The sequence below is a fragment of the Saccostrea cucullata genome, unplaced genomic scaffold, assembly GCF_032062105.1.
Source record: "Saccostrea cucullata isolate Sc308-1 unplaced genomic scaffold, CSIRO_AGI_Scuc_v1 ctg1865, whole genome shotgun sequence".
Classification (NCBI taxonomy): domain Eukaryota; kingdom Metazoa; phylum Mollusca; class Bivalvia; order Ostreida; family Ostreidae; genus Saccostrea; species Saccostrea cuccullata.
The window spans coordinates 175,653-192,437 of record NW_026923196.1 but is presented as its reverse complement, the minus strand read 5'-3'; the positions used below and the strand labels follow the sequence as shown (position 1 = coordinate 192,437).

The 16,785-nt window shown below is 32.0% G+C and overlaps 1 long non-coding RNA gene and 1 pseudogene across 1 annotated transcript; both read right to left on the bottom strand.

Annotated features, from left to right (window-relative positions):
* Positions 1-519: 519 nt before the first annotated feature.
* Positions 520-2,042, bottom strand: LOC134263417 (uncharacterized). Its single transcript, XR_009991258.1, has 2 exons — positions 1,896-2,042; positions 520-1,403 (listed from the first exon to the last, which is right to left on the bottom strand). It is a non-coding gene; the product is annotated as an uncharacterized LOC134263417 (long non-coding RNA).
* A 3,697-nt stretch (positions 2,043-5,739) lies between these two features.
* On the bottom strand, positions 5,740-16,068 carry LOC134263419 (uncharacterized; annotated as a pseudogene).
* Between the last annotated feature and the right edge of the window lie 717 nt (positions 16,069-16,785).

Genomic DNA, 16,785 nt, shown 5'->3' with positions numbered 1-16,785 from the left:
ACACAAACCGGCTGTCCTCATCAGGAATCGAACCCTCTACCACTAACGCCATCGGTCCTCACGTCTGATCAGAAAGTAAATAAATGCAATAAAATGTACCACAGAGATATTTCATTCTGATCAAAGGGATACGAGTCTTCTTGGTGATAGTGATTGCATTAAGCATTAAATAAAACAAAACATGTACAGGGGTATTTATCAGGAAAAGGTCAATTTTAAGAAATACTGAACATTTTCTGAGGTAGATTTCATGCAATGGATAAATAATACTCGTATTAATATTGCAGTTTTATCATTTAATCCTTACTACTATGTCTTTAAAACTAAAATTTCGTTTTGGACCAACTGATTGTTATCAACAATATTATGACAACAAAGCTGATGGTTTCCAGACCAGTACATGTTGTGACTTAGGTCTCATGATTTTTTTTTAATCATACTCAGTAATAAATATATCCTTGCCGTAAAGTCACATATATACTCATTCACTTTTATTCTAACCAGTGAAGAAAATCGCAATACAATTGTCGAGATTTTATTTTAAAAAAATTTATTTGTAAAAAAGTACAAGCAAATCTATTTACCTGATGAAAACAGTGACCAAACAAAATTCGAAACCTCTACACTCAAGAACTGACATTCTTATCAAGCACATTTTTAACGTAAAAATCATAATTTTCATATAAGAATTTTTGCAGTTTGAATATTTTTAGAAAGTAAAAAATAAATGTTGTTGGTAATTGTAATTTCCACTATTTGTGTAAAAATGTAAACAAAAAGACAACTCAATTAAAACAACAAAAAAATAACAATGACTAGGACAAATACAAAATTTATATCAAAAGAAACAATAGCTACATAAATTAAACAATCCCTGCTTGGGGATGAGGTCTTTTAAATAAGACAGCATTCTTCAAATTTAAACGAAACAAAACAAAAAACTTTTTCACAAATGACAAACTTTTTTCTTATTATTTTTCCAATAATCATCGGTAAATAAAGGCAAAATTTTTACTGAGATGCATGCAATAAAGATAGTCTACTTTTAAATTAAATTATATGATATAAATCCTCTAACACTTCATAATTTTAGGGGAAATTTTAAAGAGAATAATAGACATGTACTTAATATAAGTTTCTAAAATATAAAGCTATATTTTTCTATATCGAATTATAAAAGATTATAAAATTTTGATTGTTTACATACTATACTTTGACAAAGCTATACATAAGCTGATTAGAAATCTTTATATCTGGATCATTGCGTGGATAGACAGCAGCGGTGAGCTGGAGTTTGTTCTGGCTTTACTGCTATCGTGTAAATCCTAGCGGTAGCACTACACAGCCATAGACTCTGATCCCGTCTGCTTACATAGGACAATGGCAAAAACAAAGCCCAGCAGCTAGGGAAGACAAAGTTCAAATGTAAGTAATCAAATAAAGGGCGAAATAAATTTCATGACAAAATAGTGTGAAGATTTGCTGCATTCAACTATTTTCATATTTTAGAAAAGGGGAGGAGGATTTGCTCATGTGAAATGTTGATTGATTGTTTGATTCTCTTCCAGAATGTTTCGTTCATATTGAGATGCCAACACAAGCCGGTGGAGGGTTGTTTTAGACTTACAAGTACTTGACCAGGAAGAGGCCTCGTTATGTAATATACTAGTACTTACATGTAATTTTTTTTAGGTAACCACGAATTCATTGAAAAATGTTTAGTATAACATTGCTTCTAATATCCATATTTGTACATCCAAGTCCAAATTATAAATCAAAGAATCAGGTAATCATGCAGAGTTCTATATGTATATACCTAAATACTGGACCTAGTATAGGCATTATAATTTTTAGAATGTGTATTAAACTATCTTTAAAACATGAATAATTCTTACCTCAATTACCATAACGGTGATCGCAACCCCAATAACCGGTGCTGATGAACTTTGAACCAACTCTTGAAATCGATCGTAACAACCCTTTAAAATCAGCAAAATAATCAGAATTGCACGAAAGAGTGGTAATAGAACGATGATATGTTATCAATTACTATTAACAAGAGGTTCAACGTTATTACATCCACAAAAGGAACTTGTTCCTCAGATTTGTAGAAGATTTTCATTTTTCTATATAAATAATTGTGACCTTATATTATACCCCCTCTGAATTCAAACAGCAAAAAATTAATTCAATATCAAAATGGCTAACATAGCCTTGCAGCTGTCGAGAAGGAGTCTCTGTTTTGTATACATGGATACATTTGTAAAAGAGGTTTCTTTGTTAGTCATTCCTATACAGGATTTGACGTTAACGTGTACAACGTCAAACTTATTCCATTTGCGAAGCGAATAACATGATTATGCCTTGGAATCTGTTAAAATTATAATCAGGGACGGAGTATCCGGGGGGGCCAGGGGGGGCCTCACCCCTTTTTTTCCCCAACATTACCTTTACTATAGTAAATGTACATTGATAGGATGGTTGGCCTCCCCACTTATAACCATAGTATAGGCTATAGCACAAACCAAAATCAAATCCAATATGAACTGCTACCACATTAAATCAAGAATGCAAGGTTCATATGTTTTAACGAATAGTTTTATGACCGAATTAATAAAAACGTGTGTGAAAATTAAAAGTAACTCATTCTATAAACTACTCGCCAAAGCTGACTTCTTGAAATAAAAGCACAGATAGCTTAGGAAATGCAACAACAAAAGGAGGAGCGGGTATCTACAACAAATAGAACAACCTTATTTTATTGGTCCCGTGAAAATCGCGCTGAAATGTAGTGTCTCCCAGGGCTTGATAGGAAATTAAGGTTCTTGTGTAACGCCGACTGAGTGGCCGTATTTACATTTTGTCCTCAGTGAGGAGTCAGTCTTTAATTTTTCTATTTGGTAGCGTTAAATTCTCCTTATATCTTGAAATGAGACTCAAGTTCGTCTATTCTACAGTTTATTTACACAACACATCACAAATAAAAACATGCAGGAAAAATAATTCACAGTATATGAAATCCAATTAAACAATCACATAGAAATCCAAATCATATAGGCAAAGTTAATAATCCAAGTAAAACAAGTATAAGTCAGTATATCGCTACATATCAGTATTCTCGTCTATATATCCTATATATCTACGTTATTCTAACATTCTCTCGCGCTATGTATACTTAAGATCCGCCCCTGACTATCAGGGGCATATTATAAGATCCTTTAGATCAGGAGTCAATACTCGGGTAATTACTACATCAGCAGGGGGTTAGATAAGAGGAACGATTAATAGACAGTTAAAATTTAAAGCATAAGTGTAGATAATGTGTGAACAATTAATTAAAGAGAAAAAATATTAAAGATAAAACTATTCTAAATCGTTACACTTGCCCTCGAAAAGATAAAAATAAAATTACTTAAAAATTGCGCTAAATTATTAAAAGACTTATTTTTATATTCATTACAGCAAATTTATGCAAAATCTTTTGCGTTGAAAGGAAAAAAACACTTGCCGTGGCCTTCAACTCGACATTGGTCAAGATATATTTGATAGCAGACGTATTGTCAATTAATAATGATAATTTCCATTCCTACGTCGACACGATATATCTCTTGGTGAGCTTGGGATAAAAGATACCACATAGTTGTTTGTGTTAATTAAGAGTTCTTGATATTTTAGTTGAAAAAGACACAAATGGTGTAATGTAACAACCAAATTTATGTTATATGATAAACGTGATGACTTAATAAACTTTTACATGTGTTCAACTTATATTTCAATTTTTATATATGCAACAATTGCATATGTCTCACTTACCTTTTATAGTCGGAAGAATTATTATATATCTCATGTTTGATTTTTTTATTAAACTGTAGCATTTCTTATTTCATAAAATTTCAATAAACAATTTAAATTATTGACAATGGATATTTGTTATGAACACAAGAAGTTTAGAATTATAATATGATGTATTTGTTATAAAGTCATCATACACTGTAAATCTCTATGAGATGTATGATAAGAAATGAAATTGTCAGCAAATACAATTTATCATTGAATGAAATGCTACTGATTTTTTCATCCTACCAATTTATGTTATCCATTATTTATACACTGAATTGACTGCACGGATTATTTTACATTATTTCCTTTAATTATGACAATACTAGAGCACACAGCGGGTGTAGACCGGTAGGAGTGGATTTGTTTATCTGTCCTCCATGGCACATTTATTTATCTGATCCCACCTCTGGATGTTAGATCCAGAGGATCACAGAGGATGTTAAGGATTACTCTGCTCTTGTTTTGTATATTTGTTTTTAATTAAGGAGGTTGAGAATTGAATAGATAAGTTTTAGTTATTTCCATATCCTTAATTGTCCCACCTAAAAAATTGATTGTCCCACTTCTTGCACATTATATTAAAAAAACAAACATTCTTTTTTGAACTGACTGATACAATAGTTCTTCACATTCATCAACTACTGGAATAATGTATTCCTTTACCATCAGCAGTACTGTTCAACCACTTCTCAATAGCAAGGTCTGGTTTGAATTCTTGAGAGAAGGGCCCTCTACCAGTATTTGTAACTGTGACCATAAATTGTCTTGTGTTAAATTGAATTTTAACCTTGTTTGTCCTGTTTGTTTGTTGAAGGGCAAAATGAAAACCATCTATCCTTCTGTGTTCAATAAACCAGAAGTGAAAAAAGAATTTGATAGATTACACGATCAAAACATACTGGTTCCTGCCGACAAAGCAGGTAACAACATTGTCTTCGTTTGTAAGACTCATTATATAAATTGCATTCTTGAAGAACTTGGATTTAATTTTTTGGTAAATCCACTTATACATATACTTCTCTTTCTAAGGAAGAAATTCTTCAAAATCACCTGTCAGTTTTGAATACTTTTAATATTCTGCAGAGCAAAATGAATTTGAACTACCTTATATGTATTGGAGAGAGAGAAACTTCATAAAAATCCTTACAAACAAAGATACATTGCAGGTTCCAGTAAATGTTCAACCAAGCCTCTTTCGTTACTTCTCACTAAAATTTTGACAGAAGTGAAAGAAAAACTTCAAGAGTACTGTACAACTATATACTCAAGAAGTGGTGTAAATCGGATGTAGATACTTAAAAAATCTAAAGAACTTTTGGACAATTTGAAATAAAAAGACTTTACAAAAATTTACAGCATAAAAACTTACGACTTTTCAACTTTATACACAACAATTCCGCACGACAAATTAAAATACAGGCTTTTTGATATCATTGACAGCTGCTTCTTCAACCAAAATGGAACTCGTAAGTTTACTTTTTTTGCCACACCTGCTGTGACACGGCGCCTCGGTTTACAAGGTCTCATCCGAGGACCGTCCCATTTAGTCGCCTTTTACGACAAGCAAGGGGGTACTGAGGACCTATAATCCCGGATCCCCACAGGGAAAATGGTTCTAATGTTTGATTCTGATGCTGAACGTAATACTTCCTACTTAAAAGATACTTTTGAATTGTGAATATAAGGGGACTATTTCAAATTAAAAGTACAATGCCTGAATTAAGTGAGTTATTGCCCTTTTCAACATTTTTAAAGATTGAATTATTGATAAGTGAAAAAAAGATATATTGTTCTATGATGTATGTGAAATAAATGATTCTTATTCAGAATGATACGATAATTTGAAAAGGGTTTTGAATTTACATTTGATCATTCTCAGAGCATTTTCTACATTGTGCATCATTCCGAGTATTTCTCCATCATCATAGATAGTTTCCAGTTTCCTCTAGACTGGTCAGATCCTGGTGATGCATCATCAGAAGGACCCTCATTCACATTGGCCAGTGGATTTTCAAGGGGAATTTGAATGCTTCCAGCCATCCTTCCCAGTACTTGATGCAGGACGGATGTAAATACATTGAGAATTAGAGTCAAACGACCGAACTGACCCATGTATTTTTATCCGAGGACTCCTTATCGATACCATTTCTTCTGCGCCGCTATCCTCCTTTTCGCTGCTATCAACAACCATGGCCGGAGACTGTTCCAGCACACCAAAGCGTACTTTTACCTCTATCTCATTAAAATACTCCTGTGCTTCAGGAGAAAATCTGTACACTCTAGGAGTATTTCCTTCATGTAAACGAAATATCTCATTATACACAGGATTTTATGACTGCAACAAATACTGAGATCTGAATTCCTCATTGGCTGCCTTAATCTTCTTAAAAATTGTTAGCATATAATCATGAATTAAAATAAAGACACTCACTGTGAGGCTTATAACAAGGCAAATGCATTGTAAATATTAATTTTCCTCTACGTCTCTATTCTTTTTGTGCTTGCCATAAATGAATTTTATTCGATAAAAGAATGCTGTTAATTTTATCACCATTTTGTAAACCATTAAGTTACAAGTATCAAAAAGATATCTTCAGTATTAAACACAATTTAATCATTTCTGTTCATTTCCGTACTTTGATAATAATAAATAATCTAAGCCCAATTAGAAACTGAAGAATGCAGTGTCGCCAATACAAGTACCTGCTTAATTTATAAACTTTGAACTCAATTTCCAGAGTACATATATCCTGGCAACATCCAAAATAAAAATCTTTCAAACAAGCTGCCACTGCTCTCTTTCATTTCACAGAATATGATCTCAGCCATGCGATCTGGATAAGTGAATCCTCCAACGCAAAGGCCAGTATTTGACATTTCAACATCTGCCTTGCTGGCATAAGCCACACTATGTCCTTCTTGTACCCCATAGGGTGAGGAGTAGCTTTCGTTCACCTGTCTTACAATAATGAGAAAAAATCGATATATTCAAGAATTTCACAGTGTATAAAATAGTAGAATATATACAATAATTGTCTGAAAGTAGCAAACCAAGTGGATAAGATGCCAGGTGACCTATTGCTATCCGTTTTCGTCCGTCGTCGTGCGTCGTCCGTCGTGTGTTAACCTGTGGTTTAAACAAACTAAAATGACAAAAATTGTAGGTAGAAAAGCAGAACTATTCTGTAAAGTACACATCATTATCAAATCAATTGCGTTTCATAATTACTGATTTCAACAAGAATCAATTTCTGACGCGGAAATAAAAAGAAACACAGTTTAAGGGTCATTATCCTCTGCACACTCATATGAAATTTTTAAAATACTTTTATGAATTCCCAAAGCAAATGTATATTCAGTATAAAATACCAACAACTATAGCAAGACTTGCAGGGCAAAGTTGGACAAAAAGATACTTAACAAATTTATAAACGAATAATAGACATTTGTGTCATTAAGACTTATTTCCCCTTATCAGAGTATCAATGTACCTTAAAGACATAAACTTCACGTATATTATATAGCAATATTTAATTACATATTCACGAAAAGAAATTGTTAAGAATCTTTTTTTTGATACATGTGATTGACTGTGTTCATGTGCAGGGTGTATCTGGGACTGAAAATACATGAATTTTTTGAATACACTGTAACTGGAAAGTTTTGTAAGTTATTTCGTATTTGTAATGAACATTTTTATTTTAATCTTTCTAATCAAGATTGTGTGTCTACTGCTTCAAGCCAACACTAAAGAATCATTTTATACAAACATGACACTTTGATATTAAAATTCATCTAAAATTATTGTTAGAAACTTTATGAAACGTAACTATTAAGTGTTGAAAATGACTTAAATATTGAGAAAAAGACATGTCAAATTCTACACTCCAATCGCACCTCTACCAGTGGAGCTGGGGAGATGAGCATGAAACTATTACTTAAAAGACTATGTACACTTTGTAATAGCAATGATCATGTAAAGGTACTACTGATCTTGTAATTTATATTTTACATCAGAGACGCCCCTATTTAAAAAATTTTCCTACCAGATGAATCCGCCTGGCTGCCCCTCGGGATGGAACTAAAAATTGGCTAACTTAATCAGCACAAATGATCCCTCTTCCTCCGAGGTCTTTCTGCACTTTCAGAAGAGCTGTGTTTGAGCACTCAGAGACGTGAATAGGCTTTCTCAACTCCTGCGAAATAGTTTCTAGCAGGCTGCCCATTGCAAAATCAAAGGCAGGAGACTTTCCACTCCCTGGGTTTGCAACACCTATCAAAAGAAAAGAAAATTATCTGAGCCAATCTGTTTGGAGATCAAGAAAATCAACTTAGCAGAAGTCTGCATTATATACTTATTTTCTCAGAATCAAAAGTTAATATTGCCGCGCTTAAACCCATCCTTCAAATGTCCATATATAGGCTTACATTTAAAACTCAAATGACATTGGGATGTATTTAAAAATTAAATTAATATGTATTTAAAATCACGTGCATGCATGCATTTTCATCTAATCTATATATTTGTTATGCGCTATCGATCTTAGGTTTATGTTAGCTAATTGAGAGTTTATTTCATAATTTTGAATATATACTTTCGCATTCTTGTGTTTCCAAAGAAGAGGGATGTGTTTTTGTTTCAGCCTTGGTTCAAAAACTTTGGTTTTCAGAATTGGAAGTAGTTGATCTGTTAGGTAAGCCACACATGAACTTGCTTTCAAAATCTCTTGTTACCTTTCCAAATAAGAAACCCTGTTTATTTCACTGATGTAGACCAGTTTTTGAAAAAATGATGACAATGTTCACTTGTTTTTTCAAAACATTACTTTTCAATAGATTTCTTTGAACATTTTCCTTCAAATGCCGAACACAGAGAATATGCTCTGAATTTGGGAAACATGTTTTAATTGCATTGATGAGTGCAGTTTCCTCATATGTGCCAAAAATTATTTTTCACAGTCTAAATGAAAATCTAAGGCGGAAAGTTTTGACAAAAAATCACAATATATATAAGGCCATCCCAATTTTGCAAAAAGACGCCCTTGAAACTGCGAGCAAATGACCTTGCCCCTTGCGCACTAATTTTGGATTTGATACTCCATACATATGACATAACAGGCCCCTAAAGTAAATGTCCAATCTTTCCCTAGGAAGTAATTGACCCATTCTGCATGCAAGATTTAAGATCAAGTATTTGTTCCTCAGAAAAGCTGAACATTAAGAGTTTGTTGTCATATATATTGCAATAAATGACTGAATGAAATCATTTGATTGAAGCTGGGAAATAAGAATTTGAATGTCATCCGCAGTATTTTGTTGGGATATGTTTTGAAGATTTGTTTTTTGTCGGAAAAGGTATTTTGCATATATAATATGAAAATTAATGTCAATAGGGTTTTCGGGATCAATTTATTGACTTTGCCAAGATATGAATGGGCTTTTTGCCATTTTTTGATACCCTCCTCAATCACCTGCCTCTTAAGAATTGTAGTGCGATTGTACACATGTGCAATATTTTCAGAATTTCCATGAACAGAAGTTCCAGGCCATTTTCACAAAATTATTCAAATTTTTTGATGTGTGAAATTTCAAATTGGCCTGGAATATTTTCAAATCAAGATATTCGCCTTTTGAAATTTGGATTGACTGCAGAGACTGAATAGTACCTTTTCATCCTCACAATTTCTAAGGAATCTGGTAGTGGATCCGAAGGAATGTATTGTTTTTTTTTTGCAAATTTACAAAGAACTTGCTTTTTTTGTAAAGAACGTCCAAAACATCAGAGTTTGCCATAACGAAATCTACAGTTTTTGTGCTATTTGTTGGATGCTATACCCCACAATCATCTACAAACTTACACTTGCCATCTTAACCCGAACAATCTACAACAAAAAAGACATTTTCTTTTATACCCTCTGGAACACCCCGAAAAAAATTCCTTATCTCCATATTCGAGATTAAATCTAAAAAATCCCTATTTTCTAAAAATTTCCCATGAAGTGAAAGAGATGGAGGGCTGCTTTAAGGGACATCTAAAGAAATGTGCGGAAGAAGGAATGCAAGAAACAGATTTAATTTCATGCAATTGGTTTGTTGAATTTAGAGATGGAAGTGAGGGCCCGTTATACATGTTATAAGAAGGATTTTATAGATATTAATTTGATTATTTATGCATATATCTATTTGGTCATATCATTATGATTGCTCTTCTTCCTGAATAACAGGTAAAGCCCTAAGTGCCTCTTGACAAAATGATTGTTATGTTTAATAATACCTTGAATATTTCTCCAAAATCACTTAAACTATTAAGGAAAAATAGTTAGTTGTGGAAGTCCGCCATACTTTTATACAAAATGATCCTGTATTTTAAGCAAAATTATGTAGTCCCTAGCGACAATAAATGTTGAACGCATTGTTTTTTTTTTCTTTATAGCAAAAACAAAATGATAATTTTATTAATAAATTAAATTTGAAATAAAATGAAAAGGATTAGATTTATAGTCAACCTACATTTATCATATATGTATGAAATATTATGAGTTTACAAAATAAACAGCCTTCTCATTCTAAAACATAGCTTTTCACCCACATGTAAAACACCTTTTTAAATGTTTATGTAACATATGCCTGATAATACACATACTATATTCATCAACATATATGCAATTGAATGAGAGCTTTACAATACAAGTTAACCATAATTTATTTATGTACATTTGTATATTTAATGGGTGGTTTATAATACACACACTACACATGGCATGTGTTATTCATAAAAAACATGTAAACCATGAGTTCATAAACGTACGTGTAACATGTGGTTGACTATACACATGTAAAGCACTGCCGCGATCAACATATTCTTCACGATTTCGGTAACAACTTTTTTTAATGCGCCTAAATTAATATATTTGCATGCGCGGAAGTCGGTGGCGCTGCTTGGGTTTGGGGAGTGTATAAAATTTGACTCGGCGGTGGTAACAAATTCTGGGAATGAGTAGCTATACTGCTATAGTTAACTCTAACAGGTAAGTATGATGGGAAGGGATATTTTAAATTATCTGCTTGTATGCTATGACCTTGACAATAATAATTCGGTCAAACTAAATATTGAGTGCAAAAATACTGTCTTTTCTGTATTTTAATTGTCGGTCTAATTAACATGATAACATGTGAACGTTGAAGACATTTAAAGATATGTATGCCGTGTTAAACAGTATTTTTGCACAGCTGAAACCGAACAAAAATTTCTGGAGTATGATAAGCTACCAAAAATGAAGCATTCTTGCAAATTCGACGAAATTTTATTCGGTATTAACAAAGTACTGGTTAGGAAAAGAACACGATATTCTCATGCATATTTATAAAGGACTGACGTTTATCCTGGATCTGCGCATGTGCGCGGGAAAAGCATCGCGAGAATCATCAGGTCGAGGAAAATATTTTTTGTGACGTCTGTTCAGTGAGTGACACAAATAGACCAATCAGCTCAATGAGTTGCATTTAATGCATTTATGGGTTACTACATAAAATACTACATGTGTTTTTCAAAAAGGCTAGTTTTTTAAATCGCTCTCAGAAAGACTTGATGCATTATGTACATTATTATCTACTAATCCCATGCTCATATTTGCATACAAATGATTAACAATGATGAAAATTAAAGTTTTCCCCACTCCATTGTACAGGTCCGTTTGTTTAGAGTTTCCCCGTGCTGTACTGCTAGTGGACATTTTCGGTTGGGTGAACATTTACGGATCTTCAGTATGGAGCGCATTATGCGCAAAAGATATTTTATGTCAAATACAATGTATGGAAAGTAATTTAAACTGCTATGTTTACACCCTGAATGGGATATCGTCAATTATCCCTTTTGGTTTTTTAATATGAACTACATAACATATGTAGATGAAACTTACATACCATACATCTTGCCTTCTTAGAAATATAGTTGGGCTAATAAAATAAAATTGGTCAAGGAATTCCAGGCCTCTAAAAACTATTCCAGTTTGAGGGCACAACCAAGCATTTCGATGAACACCATTAAGAAAAATTAATTCAGGTAGGTAGCATCGGTTTTTTTTTAAGTGGGTGGGGGGATAGAACAGTTAGAATAAAAATCAACTAGCTCTGAAGAAATTGACAAGTAAAATAGGTTCCAATATCTTTCACTACTAAATTTTATTCATTCACTACAATTTACTGCCAAACTCCAAATTTCACTTTCGAATTAGCCCGAGCCAATGCTGATAACCTACTTGCAAGATTTTTTATATTATTTTCAAGGGGTCAGAAATACTGTGGTTCATATGTAAAGAATATAATTATATTATTTAGTAGTATTCTGGTTTTGGCATTCGGTATATTGTGCAGATTTATACATGATATTCTGTGGAATACTTTTTGTTGTTTTGAACCATTAAGAAATGCAGAATCGAATGTATCTAATAACCATTTTGATTGATCAAATTATATCATTTGTTTGTATTGGTTATTTCATTTTGGCACAACATGGTTTCCACACTTCTTTATCCATAGTCGCTGACAGCTGTAGAAGTTCACCCAACCGAAAATGTCCATTGAAAAGACAATTGCACGTGATTATTCCTCGGTACAAAAAGCAACCAACTCTTAGGTGCTCTCAATATTGACAATCCCTAACTCACGTGTTTGTAGTAAAAACGTAGTAGACCATCATGCTTTTCGGTTCATTCACGAGATTGGACCATTGTTTGCTGTAAACATGCGAGACAACGTGATCATGAATATTTCAATAAGAGGCGGTTTTTTATCCGACACGGAGAGAAAATAATTTTTACCAAATAATATTTCATAACTTTTAAAAGTGATGGAGTGGAATTGTCTTATTTGCAGAAAGTATATAACTTATATAACTTGATGAGACACCACATATATTTATTACTTTTAAAATAAAACACTAATACGGCATATATAGCTTTAAATTGCAAAATTCAAAGATTTTCCTGACGATCGTAATAAACTGAATTTGCAGGTATGCATTAGTTGATATTTTATAGCAACCTAAAGGAAAATATAATGGATATTCATTATTAAAATTCAAGATAAAATGATTAAAGTCTGCAAGAGGACAATTTACCGTTACGGAGATTTTCAATAACGGTGAAGTTTTATTAGCCAACAATTTTATTTCAATCAATGCTTTCCATAGTAAATAGAATGTAAATGAAATGTTGATAATGTATTACAATTTATTTTAATGTATTACAATTTATTTTGGTTGTCGAATTTTAATTTAAACAGTTTCACTGACCCCGGACAAATAGTGTCCTTTATTGAGCGAATAACCCATTTTGGCGAATGAAAATAAGCTTTTTCGCCATGTCTATGATCATTTACCACACTTTTCTCTTCTAAATATTTCTTTACTTCTGTCCAAAAAGGTTTAAAAGTTTTATCCAAAATTTTTCCATTATTCGTCCTCAGGTAAAGAACCAAATTTGGATCATCAGAATTCCCAAAACCTCTCTAGATCCGTGCATGTTTAATATTGCTGGCTTTGAAAAATGTCCTCCCTCAAGACTTGTTCCTGATATTGAGCTATTAATATCAGTAATGATTCTACTGATTTAACTGATTGACGGCTTTGGCCTGTTACATGTATATATATGTATGAAGAACAGCTCTCAGGGGACTCATTTTCAAAGAAGCCATGAGAGAATTAGCTTTTTCCAATGAGAGAAAAGAAATTAATTCAATAAATATAAATATATGCACTTAAAGAGGCTAAGGGTCAACAAATTAACCATTTCACTTAATTTTTACCTCTACTGGTCCGAGACATAGGATATAAAAAGGATATTTTAAAAAGATTTTATTTCTAAAACATATGACCGTACTGATGTAAATTAATTCTTTATTTTTTTTAGAAAAAGGACATTTTTTTCTGATTTGGAGAAATGATTGCAATATTTAAAATATTTCAAAAACATTCTTAATTTTTGGGGATGGGTGTTTCAGTGACACCAGTTGAGGTCCCCTCTTGAGCAGATGATACCTGTTGTAAAAAGTGTTTAAAACGATGAAAGGTTTAAAAAATTCTATTGTCTGAAACATGATTTTACCGGGGTTTTAATTATTGATTTAGAAAAAGACATTTTATTTTGATTTATATATAAAATATTTTAAAACATACATAATTTATTGGATGTATGTGTTCTTGTAACAGTTGTTATGGTGTTGTTTTCTAGAGGTAATACGTCTCAGTTTCTGCTGTTTAAACTGTATAAAAATTATGAAAGTATTCAACAGATTTTATTTCTAAAACATAAAACTTTACTGTTATGTAACTTCTTTGTTATTTATAATCTGTTTCTTTTCCTAGGGTTCTAGAAATAATGATTTCGATTGTAAAATAAGATTGAGTACGATCTTGTACCCTTATAAGGAAAATATTATCTGTTTGATTTTTTGTTGATATGAATATTATTATTAATATAGTAATTTAATTTCTCTTTCTTACCAAAATTCAGACCGTCGACACTGCATGAAAAAATGTCTACAAAATAAGTAAAGGTATTGAAAATGCTACATTTACAATGTCTTTAATTACATTTAAACATGCTACTAAAAAAAGAAAAAAAAAGAAAAAAAGTTGGTAAATGTGATCTCTATGATATTTACTGCAAAGTAAATTTTTGTAATGGCCCAATTTACTACACCTTCACAAAATAATGAAATTAAATATTTATTCAAGTAAATGCAACTTTAAAGGAAATTCAAAGGTTGTCTTTGACAACATATTTACAAAAAGTTAAATATTATATTTACTACAGTAAATATATATTTTAAAAACAGTATTGATCGTCTTTGCGGGTGAATTAAATTTAAGTAAAGATCAAATTTAATTATAATTAAAGGTGTATAAATTTAACGCCTTGACTTTATATTACACATTTCTCATTTTCATTACAATTTTGTTGATTTTTTTCAAAAATTATATTTTTAATGATTAGATTGTGTTCATATCTGGATTCATGAAAGTTCCTCCTGCGATTTGATGTCAATAAATTGCGAAAACTGCAAATTAAAACAAAGAGGAAAAGTTATAGGTCACTCTGAGTATCATGTAACAACTTTCCAGCGATTGCATTTGGTTCATGTTTTAATCCAAAAGCCATAAAATTCACAAATTTTTAAGGAAGCACCATTGCTTATCAAAGGACAGATTTCAAAGCATCTAATTTATTTTTAGTCAAAGTACCCCTTACCCCTGACCCAGCTTCCCAAATTATCTATTTTGAAAGAGGCCCCTCTCTTCATTATAAGGCCAGCATTTTTTCATGTTCAGGTTTAGTTATGAACATTAGAATAAATTTTTTTTAAAATATGTGTTAGGTAAATGTGTAGACATTGTTCTAAAATTTACTTGATGCCTAAAATTATAATTCCTATCATAAAACAGACAGGGAGAATTTTATTGGGGAGTAGGGTTAACATTTTTTCAATTAAGTGTATAATAATTTTTCTGGCGGATACAAATGATACTACATGCCTGTATATATTTGTATATTCTTGCTTTTTAATAGTTGAATTTTTTTTAATTTCTTCAGGTTATTGTTTATTTCTTGTCAAATGGACATAACTTCTCCCATAGTTTTATTCATTACATCGGATGCATAAGCAACCCTTTTCTGACAGGTCACTCCCTATAAGTAAGTATAACAGTAGTCCTAAACAATGTCGCTGTGTTCAATAAGCAATTGCTACCACGGGCAGTTTAAAACACATAGGAAAAAATTTACATAACGCGTTCTTTCTGAAACGAATTAATGGTGTATAGCATGTCATTGTGCAACAAATACGAGAAATTTTAATGTGATCTGATCAATAAAATGATCAGTACACGGATGAAGGGGTTGCTTAAAATAAATAAACGTCTACTTTCTGTTTCGTTTCCAAACTGGTTATCACCGACACATGTCATGTCATAAGATATACAAACAATTAATTAAAGATTTATTGTATATATTGATACACAGGCTATTATTTTACTGATAAACATCTTTACATACATGTAGACTTTAATAACAGTCTGATACATGGGACAGACTTACCACAGCAGCAACAACTCTCCCCCACGGCCTCCGCGTTCTTACCGAACGTGTAGCAGGGGATAATATAGGTAATGATACATATTCCAAAATCATTAAAACACCCAAACAAACTGTTACTCCATTCGCCAGACATATTGCACACAAAAGTTAACACCGGGAATTTTTGTTTCAATTAATTACTTCCTCCGATGTACATATAGTCACGCGCAACCCCTGTCACGAGATTGGATGTACTTGTGCAATATGTAAGATTTAAATTTTATCTGTTCTGACCGAGATAGTCTATATTATGCTGAATAAACCTCCTGCCTTTACAACGAAACATGTGCAGCATTTACATGAAACTTAATTGATCTATTGTCACATATGGTCAACGAAGATTTGTGGCGGACTATAGGGAGCGTTATATAAAGTCAATACCTGTGTAGTTCTGGGACAAAAACTTGAAGAAAAAAATTAAGAAATTTGAATGTTTAAGTCTTCTTGGTACAATGTAGGTTTTGCGATTTTTTCTTCAAAAAAATTTTTGCTCATTAATCTAAGTAGAGATTTAGTCTGTTTATATGATATACCATCTATCTACCCCCTCCCCTTTTTTTCTTTGCTTGTCTCGTTAAATGACTGTCATCGATTTGAATGTGTGTCATACGATTTCGTTTTGACCTTGATAAATTAAAATACCGAGAAAAATAAAAAAGAAATTCATTGAGTCATCCCGAGAATTTAAAAGCAACGATACAATGTACAATTGCCTGCACATGTCCCAGTTTTCAAAATAAGAGCAATAAGGAAAGGATCAAATAAATTTGAAATAAAAATAAAATAAATTATGAATTATTATTTTTTTATT